Source organism: Ammospiza nelsoni, chromosome 23, assembly GCF_027579445.1.
Source record: "Ammospiza nelsoni isolate bAmmNel1 chromosome 23, bAmmNel1.pri, whole genome shotgun sequence".
In the NCBI taxonomy this organism is placed as follows: domain Eukaryota; kingdom Metazoa; phylum Chordata; class Aves; order Passeriformes; family Passerellidae; genus Ammospiza; species Ammospiza nelsoni.
The window spans coordinates 3451150-3468504 of record NC_080655.1 but is presented as its reverse complement, the minus strand read 5'-3'; the positions used below and the strand labels follow the sequence as shown (position 1 = coordinate 3468504).

At 52.6% G+C, this 17355-nt stretch overlaps 1 protein-coding gene across 1 annotated transcript in view; it reads right to left on the bottom strand.

The window, feature by feature from the left end:
* The window catches only part of CDK18 (cyclin dependent kinase 18), a 42638-nt gene extending 35482 nt beyond the window's left edge, over positions 1–7156 (bottom strand). Inside the window, exon 1 of the mRNA XM_059487862.1 lies at positions 7122–7156. The gene's annotated coding sequence lies outside the window, so the exon portion shown is untranslated. The remainder of the gene's footprint in view (positions 1–7121) is intronic.
* Positions 7157–17355: the final 10199 nt, after the last annotated feature.

The window sequence follows — 17355 nt, the reverse complement described above, 5'->3', positions numbered from 1 at the left end:
TAGCGCAATTAGTGGCACAATTAATCGTTAATCAGGGGGGATTGGGAGGGATTAAGTTCTTAAACAGCACACGTGCTGCTAATGGTGATTTATAAAAATGCTCCTTCCCCCTCAGATGCTCTGCTGTGTTTGCCTGGAATTAAAATGCCCCAATTGAGCCTTTTCGGGGCACTTTTCTGAGGAAATGGCTCTGCCCATCCCCGTGTGGGGGATCCAGAAGATCCCAGCCAGGCTCTGCAGGGACAGGGCACCCACGGGAGTGAGGGGACAGCATGGGACAGTGACAGGACAGAGATGGGATAACAATGGGACAGTGATGGAGCAGTGATGGGACAGAGATGGGAGAGCAGGGGACAGTGACAGGACAGTGAGGGGACAGTGATGGGACAATGATGGAGCAGTGATGGGATAACAATGGGACAGTGATGGGACAGAGATGGGATAACAATGATGGGGAAGTGATGGGACAGTGAGGGGACAGTGAGGGACACCATGGGACAATATGGGATAGAGATGGGGCAATGATGGGATAACAACAGGATAATGATGGGAGAGTGATGGGACAGCAATGGGGCAATGATGGGACAGAGGCGGGAAATTATGGGACAGAGATGGGGCAGCAGTGGGACAGTGAAGGAGCAGCAATGGGACAAAGATGGGACAGAGATGGGATAACAATGGAATAATAATAGGACAGAGATGGGATAAGGATGGGACAGCAATGGGAGAATGATGGGACAGTGGTGGGACAGCAATGGGACAGAGATGGGACAATGATGGGACTATGATGGGACAGCTCCTGCTGCTCCTGCTGTCCCCAGGGCCTCTGGGAGCCACTGCTGAGCAGAGGATGTGGCAGGCAGGGTGTGGGCTGGTGTTGGGCTGATTTGTTCAATTCCGTTTGTCACAGAGACTCTCTTTGCATTTTAATTTGGATCAGACACAAACCAGACACAAACCAAACCCTCCAGTTCTGCCTCCTCCTCCTCCTCAGAGTCTCCAGGCACACCAAGATCATTTCCTTCGTTCTGTTGTTTATGGATCTACTGGATCAGGGCAGGATCCTCAGTTCCTGACATCTCCTGAAGATCCCTCTGCATCTACATTTCCTCCAGCACAGTCTTGGCCATAAACCACCAACCTAAAAGGTTTTCCACCCAATAATTCCAGTCATAGATGGCATTAATCCAAACTCCAGGTGATGTTCCATGCTGGAATGCAGGAAAAAAAACCCCAAAGTGCTGAATTTATATTTCTGTGCGTGTTCCCAAGTGCAGAATCGAGGCTCCTGCTCACAAACCTTGTCAGATTTAGCAACTAAAAAAAGCCAAGGCTCTGAGAGTGGGAAGTGCTGGGAGCAACAGGAGAGAGGGAAAAGCTGGGGGGTGTTTTGAGGATAAATCCCCCCAGGATCAGGAATCCCAACCTCGAAGTGACCAGCACATTAATGCTGCCTGAATAACTAAATAGAAAATAAACTATTAAAATCAAAATGGAGAAAGAGCAGAAATAAAAGGAACGCTGGGAATGTTTTCCCGCTTCCCAAAAAAGGCACATTTTGATTTCTTTGGGGGTTTTGGTGTTTATGGTCGGCTTCAGCAGCCTCTCCTTTTAAATGGAGCGATTCAAGGCAAAATCAGCACAAAAAATCTGCTCAAAGCCAGTGCCCAGCCCCACTCCAGCTGGGAAAATTTGGGTTGTTTTAAAGGAAATGGCTGAGGATTTCAGGGATTGGGGAAAAAAGAGAGGGAGAGGGTTCATGGAGAGGGTTCAATAATAAAAACACTGAGAAGGTGCCCAAAAGATGAATTAAATTGATAAACCCCAGAGCACAGCGAGCCAGGAGCTGTTTGATTCAGACCAACACATCCGGGAGAGATTTTTAGGTCTCAGGTTTGAGATCCAGAGCTGCCAGTGATGGGACTTTCCCAACCCCAGGAATAAAATCTGTGCCTCAGTTTCCCAGCTGATAAATGAAGATGACAAGGGCGGTGCAAGGGTGGAAGGTTTGGGTGTCACCAATAAAATAAATAAGGGAAAAACTTAAAAACTAACAAAATAACGAACAGAAAATGCCATTAATTGGATTGTCCTCGTTAGCAGCATCCTTCCTGGTGCCCACAGGAGCTCTCCCTTCCCAGGCACTCAGGAAGGGGCAGTGATTCCAACCCCACTCTCTGCATTTTCCCCTCTCTCAGGTGACCCAGGTGTCCCAGCAGAGGTGACAGGGACCGAGCTCTGACAGCTCTGGATTGGGAATTCACCCCTCAATTTATGATTTTTGTTGTGGCAGTGCCTGCAGGCCCCAGGGATGGAGGGGCCCACGGTGACAAACAAGGAATTGTCCCCTGCTTTGAACCCACACAGGGAGGGGAAAGGGAAGCAAACCCAGCTGAGATCCCTGAAATGTCCCATCTGAGCTGCTCCTGGACCCCAAACAGCAGCAATCCCTGCAAACAGCAGCTCAAACACCCCGCTCTGAACACCTCCCAAGTTATTTCTGCCCCCAGCACCCCAGGGGTGGCACGGATGGCAGAAAATGGGAACAAAAGCCACAACCAAATGTGGAATTGCTGGTGCTGGCAGTGGGATTGAGTGCCTGGAGCATCCTCCTGCTCCCTGAGCTGCATCCCCAAAGTCCTAACTCCACCTGGAGCATCCTCCTGCTCCCTGAGCTGCATCCCTGCATGTCCTGCCTCCACCTGGAGCATCCTCCTGCTTCCTGAGCTGCATCCCCACAGTCCTAACTCCACCTGGAGCATCCTCCTGCTCCCTGAGCTGCATCCCTGCATGTCCTGCCTCCACCTGGAGCATCCTCCTACTCCCTGAGCTGCATCCCCGCAGTCCTGACTCCACCTGGAGCATCCTCCTGCTCCCTGAGCTGCATCTCTGCATGCCCTGCCTCCACCTGGAGCATCCTCCTGCTTCCTGAGCTGCATTCCTGCAGTCCTGCCTCCATCTGGAGCATCCTCCTGCTTCCTGAGCTGCATCCCCACAGTCCTAACTCCACCTGGAGCATCCTCCTGCTCCCTGAGCTGCATCCCTGCATGTCCTGCCTCCACCTGGAGCATCCTCCTGCTCCCTGAGCTGCATCCCCACACCCCTGGAGCTGCAATCTGCACCCAGAGCTGCTGTTCAGGTGTGGGAAGGAACGCCCAGATTCCCAGCAGGGATCAGGAATTGATGTTGGCAATTCCCAGTGGGGAATGAGGCTGGGAAAATCCTGCGGTGGCTCAGAGCTCATCCCTAAAAGAGCAGGGAGAGGCAGGAGGAAAGGGAAAGCTCTGAGGATGAGGTTGGAAGGAGCTGTGTGGAGGGAGGGAGGTGAAGGACGAGCAGACAGATGAGAGGTGGCAGCAGTGGCAGCGGCACAGATGAACCCCAGCCCTCTGCCAGGGCTTCCCGTGCTGCTGCCTGCCTCCAAAACCATCCCCCAGCAGTTTCCAGTTTCCCTTCCAGCCAGACAAGAGATGGGAGCCAGAGATTGGGAGGCACTGAGCAAACAAGCAGCAGATGAACAGCACTGGCTGCGGGCAGAACGCTGCTGCCTTGGAAAGGAGGCCGGGCTGGGAGATTGGGAGAGGGCAAAAGATGCTGGGGCTGATTACAGAGCACTCTGCAGAGTTAATTGTTCACCAGATTGGGATCTGGGCCACCTCCATCAACAGGCTGCTTCCTGCCGTCGGCTTTCCTGGACAAACAGAGGAGCCAGTGGATTTAGAGGGGAGCAAAGGCAGCAGGGCAAAGCTCTGCCTGCACAGGGTTCACTCCTGAACCCCACCAGAGCCCTCTCATCGCTCCCCTGCCTGCACAAACCCAGCCCGGCTGAGCTCAGCTTTTGGGGTGTCAGCACATGAATTACACACAGCAGAACTCGCTCCAGCCTCGGCATCTCCTCTGAGCTGAGCCAAGCTCCCCTGTCCTGCTGCCTGGAGGAGCTGCCTCCATTTCCCCGAGGATGCAAGGAGAATCTGGGAGGCTCCTCCTGAGCCTAAGCCCTTTTGGAAACTCTTACTCCTCTTGGACATGACTGCAAACAAACAGATCCCAGCCCTTCTGGAGATTCTCAGCCCTCCTGGCCCAAACCTCAGCTCTGTGGAAGCCAGAGGAATGTCCCAGGGTTTACAGGCATTGACCAAACATTCATTTCTCCCCAAAAGGCCAGACCAAGGGGATGATGGTCTCAGTGAAAACTGCAACGTGGATATTTTAATTCACATGGTGAGCGGACATCCAGGATTCTGCCTGACCAGGTGGTGGGACAGGGAGAACTGAAGGATTCTCATGGATTTGGGATATCAAAACTCAGCTGAGCTCCCTGTAGCACCCTGAGCCATTTTGCCTCTGTGTTTTACCCTCTGTAAAATGCAGTGCCAGCAAGGGAAGGCAAAAACTGTCCCCTGCAGCACCCTCTGCACCCCATCCTGTCCCCAGGGCACAAGTGGCTCTGACTGTCACAGACATCTTTTATGAAAAATCCTTTCTTTAAAATTTTTCCTCCTGAGAAGCTGAGAGGCCTCAGGAACAAAATGTAAACAATGGTTATCTGCTGCTGTGGGATGCAACAGGTGCATCTTTGATTGGCCCATGCTGGTTGTTTCTAATTAATGGCCAATCACAGCCCAGCTGTCTCGGACAGAGTCCAAGCTACAAACCTTTGTTATCATTCTTTGCTATTCTATTCTTAGCCAGCCTTCTGAGAGAATCCTTTCTTCTATTCTTTTAGTATAGTTTTAATATTATATATATAATAAATGTATAAATATTTATATATAATAAATATATAAATATTTATAGATCATAAATATATATATCATAACATAATAAATCAAACCTTCTGAAACACGGAGTCAAATCCTCGTCTCTTCCCTCAGCCTGAGACCCCTGTGAACAGCGTCACAACTGTCCCCTGCAGCACCCCCTGCACCCCAGCCTGTCCCCAGGGGACAAGGGACGCTGGCAAGGAATGCACACCAGAGGCAGCAGCTCAAGATTTAAAGCAGCTCGTTTGGAAGGCAATAAAAAGCAGCCAGCTGCACTTGAGCCACCTGTAGCCAGCAATGTGTGACACCATCCCTCCCCTCTGTCACCCTGTCACCAGCACAGCCTCTCTGAAGGGCCCATTCAGGGCCCCACAAAGAGCTGCCTCAGTGAAAGGGAGATGGAGATGAGGATCCAGTGCTTCCCATCCCTGCCAGCATCCCAGGGCTCTGCAGAGCTCGGGGAGCAAAGCCCTGGGAACAAAGCAAGGTCAGGAGCTGCCAGATGGGGGGACTCGGACGTGGGGACACGGCGGTGACGTGGCCAAGGCCAGGCAGAATCCCTGGCAAGGCCATGGACACAGGGAGATCTCCAGAGCCCTGATTAGCTGTAATTTTTTCTCTCTTTCTCTCCATCCCAGCAGGATGAGAGAGGAGGAACTCCCAGGATTTCTGGCGAGGTTGTTCCACTACTCATTTATGAGCTGCTCCCATTTGGACGTGGTGCTGATATTTTCCAGCGTGAGTGAGTAAGCCTGGGAACCTGGGAACAAATCTGTGAGCCCTGCCTGGAGCACAGACACCAAAACTCGCTCGGAAATATTCTGGTGTCAGAGAAAGCCTGAAAATCAGCACACTCTGAGCTGGGTGCCTCTCACACTGAGGAAATTCCATGGATGGGGTGAGCTGGGTGCTCTCCTGTTCCTGCCTCTTCCTTCTGGGACTCTTGGACGTCCCCTCCCACCTTTTCCAAGGGAGGAGAGGATTCTCCACATCACAAATGCACTGAGATCTCTGTGTGTGCCCGCTGGCGCCGTGTCCATGACCCGGGGGCCAGATTCCTGGAGGGAATCTCTTCAGGACCATGGGAACTGCTTTTCCCGAGCTCTCCCCTGCCCTGTCACAGCCTGGTGAGGCTGGAGAGCAGGACTCTGCTTGCACTGACCACATCTCAGCCCCACGTGCTGGCACATCCCAGATCCACACCCCAAACCTGCCCCACACCACCGAGGAGAAGGGAATGAATTAAAATTAATCCCAGCTCCTCGCAGGGCCCTGTTTGACGGCTCTTGTCCTTTCACAAACCTCCAACTTTCTGCCTGATGCTTGTTCAAAGCTTTTCCCCCTTCAGGCACCATCTCCGAGCCCAGCACACATCACATCTTGAAGCACAGCACAAAACCCAGCGCCAGCAGCCCCAGGCCTGACCCTGATTCTTTCAGAGCTGATGCCACCATTGTGCCAACACGCTCAGCCCAGGTTGTTTTCACCGAGACACGAGGCTGTTAAAGCTTTTCATGCTGCCATGGCGCAGAGGGCAGCTCTCAAGGGGCTGTCTGGCGACAGAGGGGGGACACATTATGGGACACAGCCCCGGGAGCTGTCACAGCAACAGGAGAGATGCAGCTGATGGTGACAGCCGCCCAAAACTGCAGCGCCAGGGGAATGCCGAGCTGCCAGCCCGGGGCAGGGCTCCCTTCCCCCGGACTGACCCTGGGGGTCACTTCCACACTCAAAGGGTCCCCCCAGACCCCTCACGGCGCGCCCACCCAGGGATGCCCATCACAATCCATAACCTGGAACAGATTTAGGACCGAACACGCGCAGGAATTCCCTCACTGGGGAGCACCAGGGTACAAATCCGAGCTGAGCCCTCCCTCTCCCTCTCCGTGCCTCCAACTCCAGCTCTCCCCTCCCCTCGGGACTTGGGACTCCTCTCCCAGGCCCACAGGCAGCGGCGGTGGCTCCCGGAGGAGCAGGGTCCCCGGAGGGGCTGAGGGGCGAGCAGGGTCCCCACAGGGGCGAGCAAGGTCCCCGAAGGGGCTGGGGGGGCGGACAGGACCCCCAGAGGGTCTGGAGGGACTGGCATGGCTCCCGGAGGGGCTGAGGGCCGAGCAGGGTCCCTGGAGGGGCTGGAGAAGCGAGCAGGGCTCCCGGAGGGGCTGAGGGCCGAGCAGGGTCCCTGGAGGGGCTGGAGAAGCGAGCAGGGCTCCCGGAGGGGCTGAGGGCCGAGCAGGGTCCCTGGAGGGGCTGGAGAAGCGAGCAGGGCTCCCGGAGGGGCTGAGGGCCGAGCAGGGCTCCCGGAGGGGCTCGGGGGCGATCAGGGTCCCCGGCCCGCGGCGGGGTGACCGCGGCACTCACCGGGCGCCGAGCCGGTCGCTCTCCCTTCCCTCCTGCCGTGTCCCTTCCTCCTTCCTGCGGGGCAGAGCAGGGGCGGTGCTGCGGGAGCCGCGGGGCCGCTCCGGGAACGGGGCCGGGCTGCGAGAGGAGCGGGGCCGGCAGCGGAGAGCGGCTGGAGCGGCACCGGCACCGGAGCGGGGCGGATGCTGGAGGCGGTACCGGAGCAGGAGAGGCTTGGAGCGGTCCGGGAGAGCTGGAGAGGTGCCGGTGCCGGAGCAGGAAAAGGGTTGGAGCGGTCCCGGCGCCGATGGAATAGGAACGGTGCCGGGGAGTCGGAGCGGTGCCGGGGGAACGGGAGCGGTGCCGGTGCTCGTACCGGGGGAATTGGAGCGGTGCCGGTGCCGGTATCGAGCAGGGCGAGTGGGAGCGGTGCCGGTGCCGGAGCAGGAAAAGGGTTGGAGGGTGCCGGTGCCGGTGGAGGGGGAATTGGGAGCGGTGCCGGTAGCGGGGCCCGGGCAGTCGGAGCGCAGCCGGTGCCGGTACCGGGGTAGTCGGAGCAGTGCCGGTGCCGGTGCCAGGGGAATCAAAGCGGTGCCGGTGCCGGTAGCGGAGCCCGGGCAGTCGGAGAGGTGCCGGTACCGGGGAATTGGAGCGGTGCCGGTGCCGGTGCCGGTAGCGGAGCCCGGGCAGTCGGGGCGCGGTGCGGGACCCGCCGCGGTGCGGGAGCGCTGCCGGCGCTCGGTTCCGTGCGGCGCTGGCTCCTCCCCGCCGCAGCCCCGGGAGCAGGAGCCCGCTCGGCCCCGCCGGCCCGGGCAGGAGCCGCGCTCGGAGAGCACAAACACACAAACACACAAACAGCGATCCCCGCCTCGCTCTCCGGTCCAGCTCCCTCCTGCGGCTCCTCCCGAGACACCGGCACCGGCACCGTGCGGGTTTCAGCCTCTCCGGGTTGTGGATTTAGCAGCGGCTCCCCCACCCATTCCAGCTCCTTGTTGTCGTATATTTAGTCAAACATTCTGGGTTGGCCAAAAATAGAGCAGCCGTGGAAATAAATCAGGCTGACTGGAGGTGCCAACATTGTCTGCCTGAGAGTAATTAATTTCTTATATCCTCGGCTATATTAATCCTCGCCTTCCCTGCACACGCCGCCCTGTCTGTCAGCAGAGTTGTTGTGATTAGTGCCGAAATCTGGGGGATGTGCAGGAGTGGGGAAGGGCAGGGGGAAACTGAGGCAGCGAAGCACAAAATCCATCTCCACAGGGTGTGGGGAGGGGGAACGCAGAGGGCACAGCAGGGCTGGTGAGGAGGATGGAAGGGGATGCAAATTCTGTGGGGGGAAATCCAACATTTAGGGTCTTCTTTCCAGACGTGGATATTCCACAAAAAAAAAAAAAAAAAAAAAAAAGGAAAAAAGAAAATGGTCCAGGAGACACAAATTCGGGCTTCCTCAGTTGTGCTGCTGCCAGAACTCCTTTTCCCCGTGTTCTTTCCCAATGTGGGAGTCTCGCTGGACTTGCTGACTCTCAATTCTTATCTCAGAAGCACCAGGCTGGCTGGAGACACCTCGGGGAGTGGGACAGTGCTTCCCAGATGGCGCAGCAGGAGCATCAAATCCGAGCCCCCATGGAGGGAAGGGATGTTCTAGAAGGATCCATCTCCTCTGGTCACCTCAGCCTGTCCCAGGGCAGCACCCCTGAGGCCCTCGAGGGGTGAAGCCTTCAGCAGCAGCTCTTCAGTGGGAGCAGGAGCTGAACCAGCCCCTCTAGGAGCGTGTGGGGGGCTCAGAACTGAGGCCCAGTGACCCAGCAGGGACGTGGTGGCTTTGCAGCAGGGGTGAGATGCCATCCTGGGTGACACAGGGTGAGCAGCTCGTCTGTCACCCATGTCTGATGGGGATTGGCATCCTGGGCTCTGCAGGGCTCGGGGAGGAGCAGCAAAGTGGGGACAGGGGGGATGTGGGTGTGGGGTGCGATGCAGGGTGTGACATCCAGGCTGTGTGTGACACCCAGGGTTATGTGTGACAGCCAGGGTTATGTGTGACATGCAGAGCTGTGTGTGACACGCAGGGCTACGTGTGACAGCCAGGGTTATGTGTGACATGCAGGGCTGTGTGTGACATCCAGGGCTGTGTGTGACAACCAGGGTTATGTGTGACATGCAGGGCTGTGTGTGACATCCAGGGCTACGTGTGACAAGCAGGGTTATGTGTGACATGCAGGCTGTGTGTGACATGCACAGTTATGGTGTGACATCCAGGGCTGTGTGTGACACCCAGGGCTATGTATGACACACAGGGCTATGTGTGACATGCAGGCTGTGTGTGACATCCAGGGCTGTGTGTGACACCCAGGGTTATGTGTGACACCCAGGGCTGTGTGTGACACCCAGGGCTATGTGTGACACCCAGGGCTCTGTGTGACACCCAGGGCTCTGTGTGACACCCAGGGTTATGTGTGACACCCAGGGTTATGTGTGACACCCAGGGCTCTGTGTGACACCCAGGGTTATGTGTGACAACCAGGGCTATGTGTGACACCCAGGGCTATGTGTGACACCCAGGGTTATGTGTGACACGCAGGGCTGTGTGTGACACCCAGGGTTATGTGTGACACCCAGGGTTATGTGTGACACGCAGGGCTGTGTGTGACACCCAGGGTTATGTGTGACACCCAGGGCTCTGTGTGACACCCAGGGCTCTGTGTGACAGCCAGGGCTATGTGTGACACCCAGGGCTCTGTGTGACAGCCAGACTGGCTCCTGTGGCCACTGCCCTCCTGTCACCCCTGGTCAATGAGTACCCGGTCACGTGTGTGCTCACTCATTGCCCTGTGAGTGCCCACCCCGCTCCCTTCCTACTGCACAAATGCACTTTGGGGAGGTTTTTCCCACATCCCAGTCTCTGCCATGGCTCTGACTTCCACATTCACCATTTTCCTCCATTTAGAGGGGAGATGTCACCCTGGGGGAGGTGTCTCAGGCACCTGTGGGTCGTTCCCAATCACTGCTGCCACCCCTCCCATGCCACAATTCCGGTGCCTTAAATCCAGTTTGAAACTGAAAGGAAAAGAGATTCCCAGGAAAGGAGATTGCCAGGAAAAGAGAGTCCCAGGGAAAGAGATTCCCAGGGAAAGAGATTCAGAGGAAAAGAGATTCTCAGGGAAAGAGAGTCCCAGGAAAGGAGATTGCCAGGAAAAGAGATTGCCAGGAAAAGAGAGTCCCAGGGAAAGAGATTCAGAGGAAAAGAGATTCTCAGGAAAAGAGATTTGCAGGAAAGGAGATTGCCAGGAAAAGAGATTCCCAGGGAAAGAGATTCTCAGGAAAAGAGATTCACAGGAAAAGAGATTCAGAGGAAAAGAGATTCCCAGGGAAAGAGATTCACAGGAAAAGAGATTCCCAGGGAAAAGAGATTCCCAGAGAAAAGAGATTTGCAGGAAAGGAGATTGCCAGGAAAAGAGATTGCCAGGAAAAGAGATTCAGAGGAAAAGAGATTCTCAGGAAAGGAGAGTCCCAGGAAAAGAGATTCTCAGGAAAAGAGATTGCCAGGAAAAGACATTCACAGGGAAAAGAGATTGCCAGGAAAAGAGATTCTCAGGAAAAGAGAGTCCCAGGAAAAGAGATTCACAGGAAAAGAGATTCCCAGGGAAAAGAGATTCCCAGAGAAAAGAGATTCGCAGGAAAAGAGATTCTCAGGAAAAGATATTCCCAGGGAAAAGAGATTTACAGGGAAAGAGATTCCCAGGAAAAGAGATTCAGAGGAAAAGAGATTCTCAGGAAAAGAGATTCCCAGGGAAAAGAGATTCCCAGGGAAAGAGATTCAGAGGAAAAGAGATTCTCAGGAAAAGAGATTCCCAGGAAAAGAGATTCCCAGGGAAAGAGATTCAGAGGAAAAGAGAATCTCAGGAAAGGAGATTCCCAGGAAAAGAGATTCCCAGGGAAAGAGATTCAGAGGAAAAGAGAATCTCAGGAAAGGAGATTGCCAGGAAAAGAGATTCCCAGGGAAAAGAGATTGTCAGGAAAAGAGATTCCCAGGGAAAACAACTCCAGCAAATGAAGCTGAAGGCCCCAGACTGGAAGTGCAGAGCAAGCCCCGTGCAAAGGGCAGGAATGTGACACAATCAGGGGACAGAGCCACGGGCTCGGTGCTTGTGCCACACCAGCTGCTCGTTGGTGCAGAACATTCCTCACAAACACAAATTCCAGCCCTGGGCATGCCGGGGATTGCTGGGAGAGCCCCAGAGGAGGATGAGCAGAGGGAGAGCGCCCAGCTGGGATTGCAGCGGGGAGGAGAGGAGGGATCGGGGTGGGATGGATGGGGTGGTCCCAGCACGGCTGTGGGGGATAACGGGGCTGCTGGTAGGAAAATTAATCCGCAAACACCACAGGTTTATGGCCAAAAAGGAGACAGAGGAGTCCTTTTGCTTTATTCCAATAAAGGGAGAGGCCATGGGGTGTAAGGTTTTCTGTGCTGTTTAGGTGGCCTGGAAAGGCCCAGGGATGGCCTTGAAGAGCCCGGCGCTTCAAAGGACGAGGAGAGACTTCTGATCTTGTCTCGGTCTTGGTGTTTATTAATTGTTTATCTAAAAGATTTTCTTTCAGCCCGACAGAGGTCTGCACAGCAAGTCAGCCATGGGCACACTGCAAGCCCCCGGGGCGGTCACTTATCTTTATACCCGAAGTTACGTGTACAATATTTATCATTTTTCTCCAATACCTTCTACCCTTATTAACCGGTGCACTTCTAGTAATAACCAATCCCAAAGTGCCACCACCACCACAGAAGATGGAGGCCAAGAAGAAGAAGAAGAAGAACAGGACACGCCCCAATTCCTCCATCTTACTTCTTTAGACCCCCCTGTACCAAAATCCTAAACCCTGTGTTTTACACTTTAACTAACTTATCCCTTCACAATTCACCCAGTGAAACCTTCCCAGTCCTCATACAGGTGTCGTCTCCTGTGTCGGATCAAAGTCCAGCCACCAGACACTTCTGGCAACATTCCAGGACTCCCGAGCCCCCCAAGGGTGTTCTCGGCCTCTCTGCACCTCCATCCTGAGGTGCTGAGATCCCACAATGGGGCATTCCCCCCGGGATCTCACATTTTTGGAGGATGCAGCCTCCTTTTTATCCCACATTTCCCTTCTCTCTTTCCCCATTTCTGAGGTACTTGACAGGTACAGATTTCCCAAAATGCCTGATCCCAAAGATTTCCCTCAAATGTATAACCCTGCCTTTTAGTTCTTAATTTTTTTTGGAATTTAGGGTTTTTTCCCCATTTCTGAGGTACTTGAGAGGTTCAGACTTCCCAAAACACCTGATACCAAAGATTCCCCTCTAATGTACAACCCTCCCTTTTAATTTTTGATTCTTACCGAATTTAGGGTTTTTTCTTCCCCATCGTTTCTTTCATCTCTCAATATCTAATTTCTGTTTATCAGCAAACTTAAAAATCTATTTGTGAAATCAAATCTCTTTTCCCATTCATCAACCAGTGGAATCCTTCCCATTGTTTCTGGTTTTATCTACCAGCTTGTTTGGGAAGACAAATCTGCCGTTCCTCTCACTGCTAATGGGGCTGGGGCCACTCCACCAGTAAGATCCCAAAGCAAAATGTCCCTTTACACTTCTGTGTGCTCTGAGGTGGGTTTTTTGGGAGTTTTTTCCTAGAATTACTTTAATTTCTTTTTTTTCTCTTTTTTTTTTGTGATCACAGACCCTCAGGGAGATCTCCCCCAGACAAAACTGCTGGGGGTTTTTGGGGTTTTTTTCTAGAATTACTTTGCTTTCTGCCATTGTTTTTTGGGTTGGTTTTTTTTGTTTGTTTGTTTTTGTTGTTGTTTTGTTTTGGCTTTTTGTTTGTTTTTTTTTTTTTTTTTGGTTGTTTTTTTGTGGGGTTTTTTGTTGGGTTTTTTTTGTGGTTTTTTTTTTGTTTGTTTTTTTGGGGTTTTTTTGGGGTTTTTTGTGATTCCAGATCCTCAGTGAGACATGAAGGAAATCAAGGGTGAAGATGGGCTGGTTGTAGTCAGGAGTGTTCCTAAAAAATGGGTCTGGCTGAGAAACTCCAACCCTTTGTGTCATGGCTGTGATCACCTCAGCTTGTGCTGGAGGAGACTTCAAATCCTTCTCTTCCTCCTCCTCCCTCTTCCTCCTCCTCCTCCCAGTGTATTCCACACCAGGAATGGTCACAGCTCCCAGTCTGTCCACTGGGTCTCAGCCCACATTAAAATTCAATTTTAATATAAATTGAATTTTTTTAGGGATACTCCTGCTGTTTTTCCTCACCCTGGGTATCACAACAGAGGGGGCAGTCATGCCAAGCATCCTTTGGTGTAAGAACACTGAATTTTTGGTGTAAGCACAGCCAGTTCAGGAACCAGCCAAGAAAGATCCAAGCTCCAAAGCGAGCCGTACCCAGCAGGCACCGCTGTGTCCCTGGGGACAGCTCCAGAGCTTCGATCTGCAGCCCAGAAGAGCCCTGGCCGTGGCCAGCAAATGCAGAAAGTCGATTAAAGTTGACAGCTCAGGCTGAGGCCGTGGAGAAACAGCAGCAGGAATGGGCCTGGCTCCTGCAGGAAGCACAGGGCAGCTCTGGGGGGGGAAATGTTTGATAAAAATGGGAGCAAGCTCCTGGTATTTCAGCATTTACTACAATAAAAAGGAAAGCCCAAAACAAGGGGTACTAAAAGTGATTTCAGCATTTATTTATTTATTTTATTTATTAAAAGTGATTTCAGCATTTATTACAATAAAAAGGAAGACCCAAAGCAAGGGGTACAAAAGGTGATTTCAGCATTTATGATAAAGAGAAAGGCCCAAAGCAAGGGGTACTAAAAGTGATTTCAGCATTTATTACAATAAGAGAAAGGCCTAAAGCAAGGGGTACTAAAGGATTTCAGCATTTATTTATTTATTTTATTTATTAAAAGTGATTTCAGCATTTATTACAATAAAAAGAAAGGCCCAAAGCGAGGGGGCCCCGGCCGAGGATGCTACAGCAGCGATGTCCCCGATGTCCCAGAGAAGGGCACATCTCCCCTGGCTCAGATGTCCCTTTTTTATCCTGTTTGTGCCCCTCTGGATTGATTTCTGCTGGGATTTTTCGTTTGCACAAAGGTTTCAGGCCTTGATTGGCCATTACAGCTCAGTCCAGGCCGGCTCCTTTCACTGAGGGGGTGCTGCACTTTGCTTGGGTGTAATTTCTTATAACCACGCTTATAACCCCTTTTATAATACAATAACTGAGCTAACAGAACTCAATAAAAATTATCAACTATTTTACAACAGTTTCTAACCTATTTTTAACAATCCCACGACAGTGACAGTGACATTTTCATTTACATGAAGGTTTCAGGCCCTGACTGGCCCTTACAGCTCAGTCCAGGCCGGCTCCTTTCGATGTGGGGGTGCTGCACTTTGCTGAGGTGTAATTTCTTATAGCCACCCTTTAAACCCCTTTTACAATATAATAACCAAAGTAACAACACTCGTTTAACGATCTATTAACTATTTTACAGCAGTTTCTAAGCTATTTTTACCAACATTCCCCTGTTTTTGTGCTGCAGGGCTCTCACTGAGCCCTCAGCAGCTCCGTTTCCCCCAGAGCTGGGCTCACATGGCCTCGCATGTGTGCAGCTCCCGAGGAGAGCTCCAGGGCTCTGCAGGGAACATTTCACAGTCACTGCATCCCTTCCCCACTGCCCTGCCACTCCACAGCAGCGTGGGCAGCGAGTCATGGAAAGAAAAATGTGTTCAGTGCTTCCTCCTCCTCCTCCTGCTGCTGCTGCCCTGGCCTGGCTGCTCCCCCAGGCACATGCAGGCATGTGGAAATCATTGCCCGGAGAGCAGGGCTGTGTTTCAGCAGGGCTGGGGTGAAAGCTGGCTGCTAAATCGAGGAGAGCTGGGAAATGGGGCCATGCTCCAGTGCCCAGGCTGCCTCAGCAGGAGCTGCTCGCTGGAGAGGGAAAATGAGCCCAGGGTCACAGCCCAGCCCAGGCTCAGGTGTCCCTGAGCGCACCCTGATTTAACAACAACACCTCTGGTGGGTTCACAGACTCAGGAAAATGTCCTTCATAAAATGGTTTGGGTTGGGAACAACCTTAAAGATCATCTCATCTAAAATTCCACCGCAGGTCGTGCCAAGCCCTGCCCAGCCTGGCCTTGGACACTGCCAGGGATGGGACAGCTGTGAGGAATGAAATCCTGGAGATGAGAGCTCTTTTTCAGAGCAGTAATTGGTAGTTGATGTTAACGAAGTTGATAAGGCCTTAATTTGAAGTGTTGCTCTGTTGTTAAACATTGAATGTTAGAGTTCTAGGACTTGCCTTTAGCTGCTGCTGTTAAATGTTACTATTTTACCCTGGTGGGTTCACAGGTTTGGGAAATGTCCATCATAAAATGGTTTGGGTTGGGAAGAACCTTAAAGATCATCTCATCTAAAATTCCACCTCTCACTATCCCAGGCTGTGCCAAGCCCTGCCCAGCCTGGCCTTGGACACTGCCAGGACCTCCCTACTCTCCCAGGGAAGGATTTTTCCCATTTATCCAACCTAAACTTCTCCTTTTTCAGTCTGAACCCATTCCCCCCTGTGCTGTCACTCCCAGAAGGGGCAGGACAGAAGGAATATTGTCATTCCTGTTTTAAAAGTGGATTAATTGAGGAACAGGAGAAATGGGGATGTTTGGATATCCCTGTGCCTGTCCCAGAGCTGAGGGAGCTCCTCAGGTTCTCCCTGAAATCTCCAAGCCCAGATCACTGCAGGCTGTTCCTGTCACATGCTGGAATTAGGACAGGCACAGGGAACCCACAGCTTCTCTGGGAATTCACTCCCAGCCAGGATTTCCTTCCTGACATCCCATCTAAATCTACACTCTTCCAGCTTAAAACCATTCCCTGTGTCCTGGTCATTCCAGCCAGGAATTCCTTCCCATTATCCAACTGAAATCTTCCCTTTTCCAGCCTAAAACCATTCCCTGTGTCCTGTCCCTTCATTCCTTGTCCCCAGTCCCTCTCCAGCTCTCCTGGAGCTCTCTGTGAGCCCCAAATCACCCTGAAACCACTGGAAATCACTGAATTGACATTCTCAGGGCTGTGGGGCACAAAATCCTGTCCCACTGCTGACCATGGCAACCACGAGGCCGCCTGCAAACCACTGAATCCAGCAGCATCTCCTCTGAATTTTGCCCATGGAGCATCACCATAACAACAGCTCCACCAATCCACACCACAGATCCAGGCCCTTAGCAACCAGGAGCTGCCAAATTGCAAAACAAAGTACAAAAAAAAAAAAAAAAAAAAAAAAAAAAACCTGCACCAAGTCTTTCCTGCATGGTCCTGCTCTGGGTGAGCAGAGCGGCAGTGGGCAAAGCCAGTAAAATGCCCAGAGCACCACAGGTCCCAAAAGTTTTGCCCCAGAAGTGCCAAAGCCTCCCTTGTGGTGCCACTGGAGGGTTTGGCTGCTGTTTTTGGTGTTTTACTTCGTGATTTCCCTCCCACAGAGGGAAAGCTCAGACCCTGAGCTGAATTTTTGTCCTTCCTGCATGGTCCTGCTGTGGGTGTGCCGAGCTGCATTGGGTGAAGCCAGGAAAATGCACAGATCCCAAAATTCTGCCCCAAGAGGTGCCAAAGCCTCTCTTGTGGTGCCACTGGAGGGTTTGGCTGCTGTTTTTGGTGTTTCCCCTCCCACAGAGGGAAAGCTCAGCACACAGAACCTGAGCTGCCACCCCTGAGGGCTCTGATTGTCACCAGCCCTGGCACCTTGCTCCAGATTGCAGGGCAAGATCTATCCTGTTACCATCTGTATGGCAGATTATCTTTTGTCAGGTGGGCAGTTTGCCTTATCTCTCTCTCTGAGTGACCACAATCACTCCTCCCTTGGGAAGGGACATCTGCTGATAACAGCTATTGAATGTCACTGCATGGCTGATAAGAACTACAGCATCCCATTGGGAGATGTGAGCCCAGAGGGAGGAGCCAAGCATTCCTACCTGGATACAATCTGGAGATTTCACACATTCCTACCCAGATATAGTCTGGGGATTTCAAACATTCCTACACGGATATAATCTGAGATTTCAAACATTCCTACCTGGATACAATCTGGAGATTTCAAACATTCCTACACGGATATAATCTGGAGATTTCAAACATTCCTACCTGGGTATAATCTGGAGATTCTGGAACACCAGCACAGCTTCTCCACTGGATTGCCCAGAGGAACAGCAGCTGCCTCTTCTTCCCCTGGATCTTCAGAGGCAGAG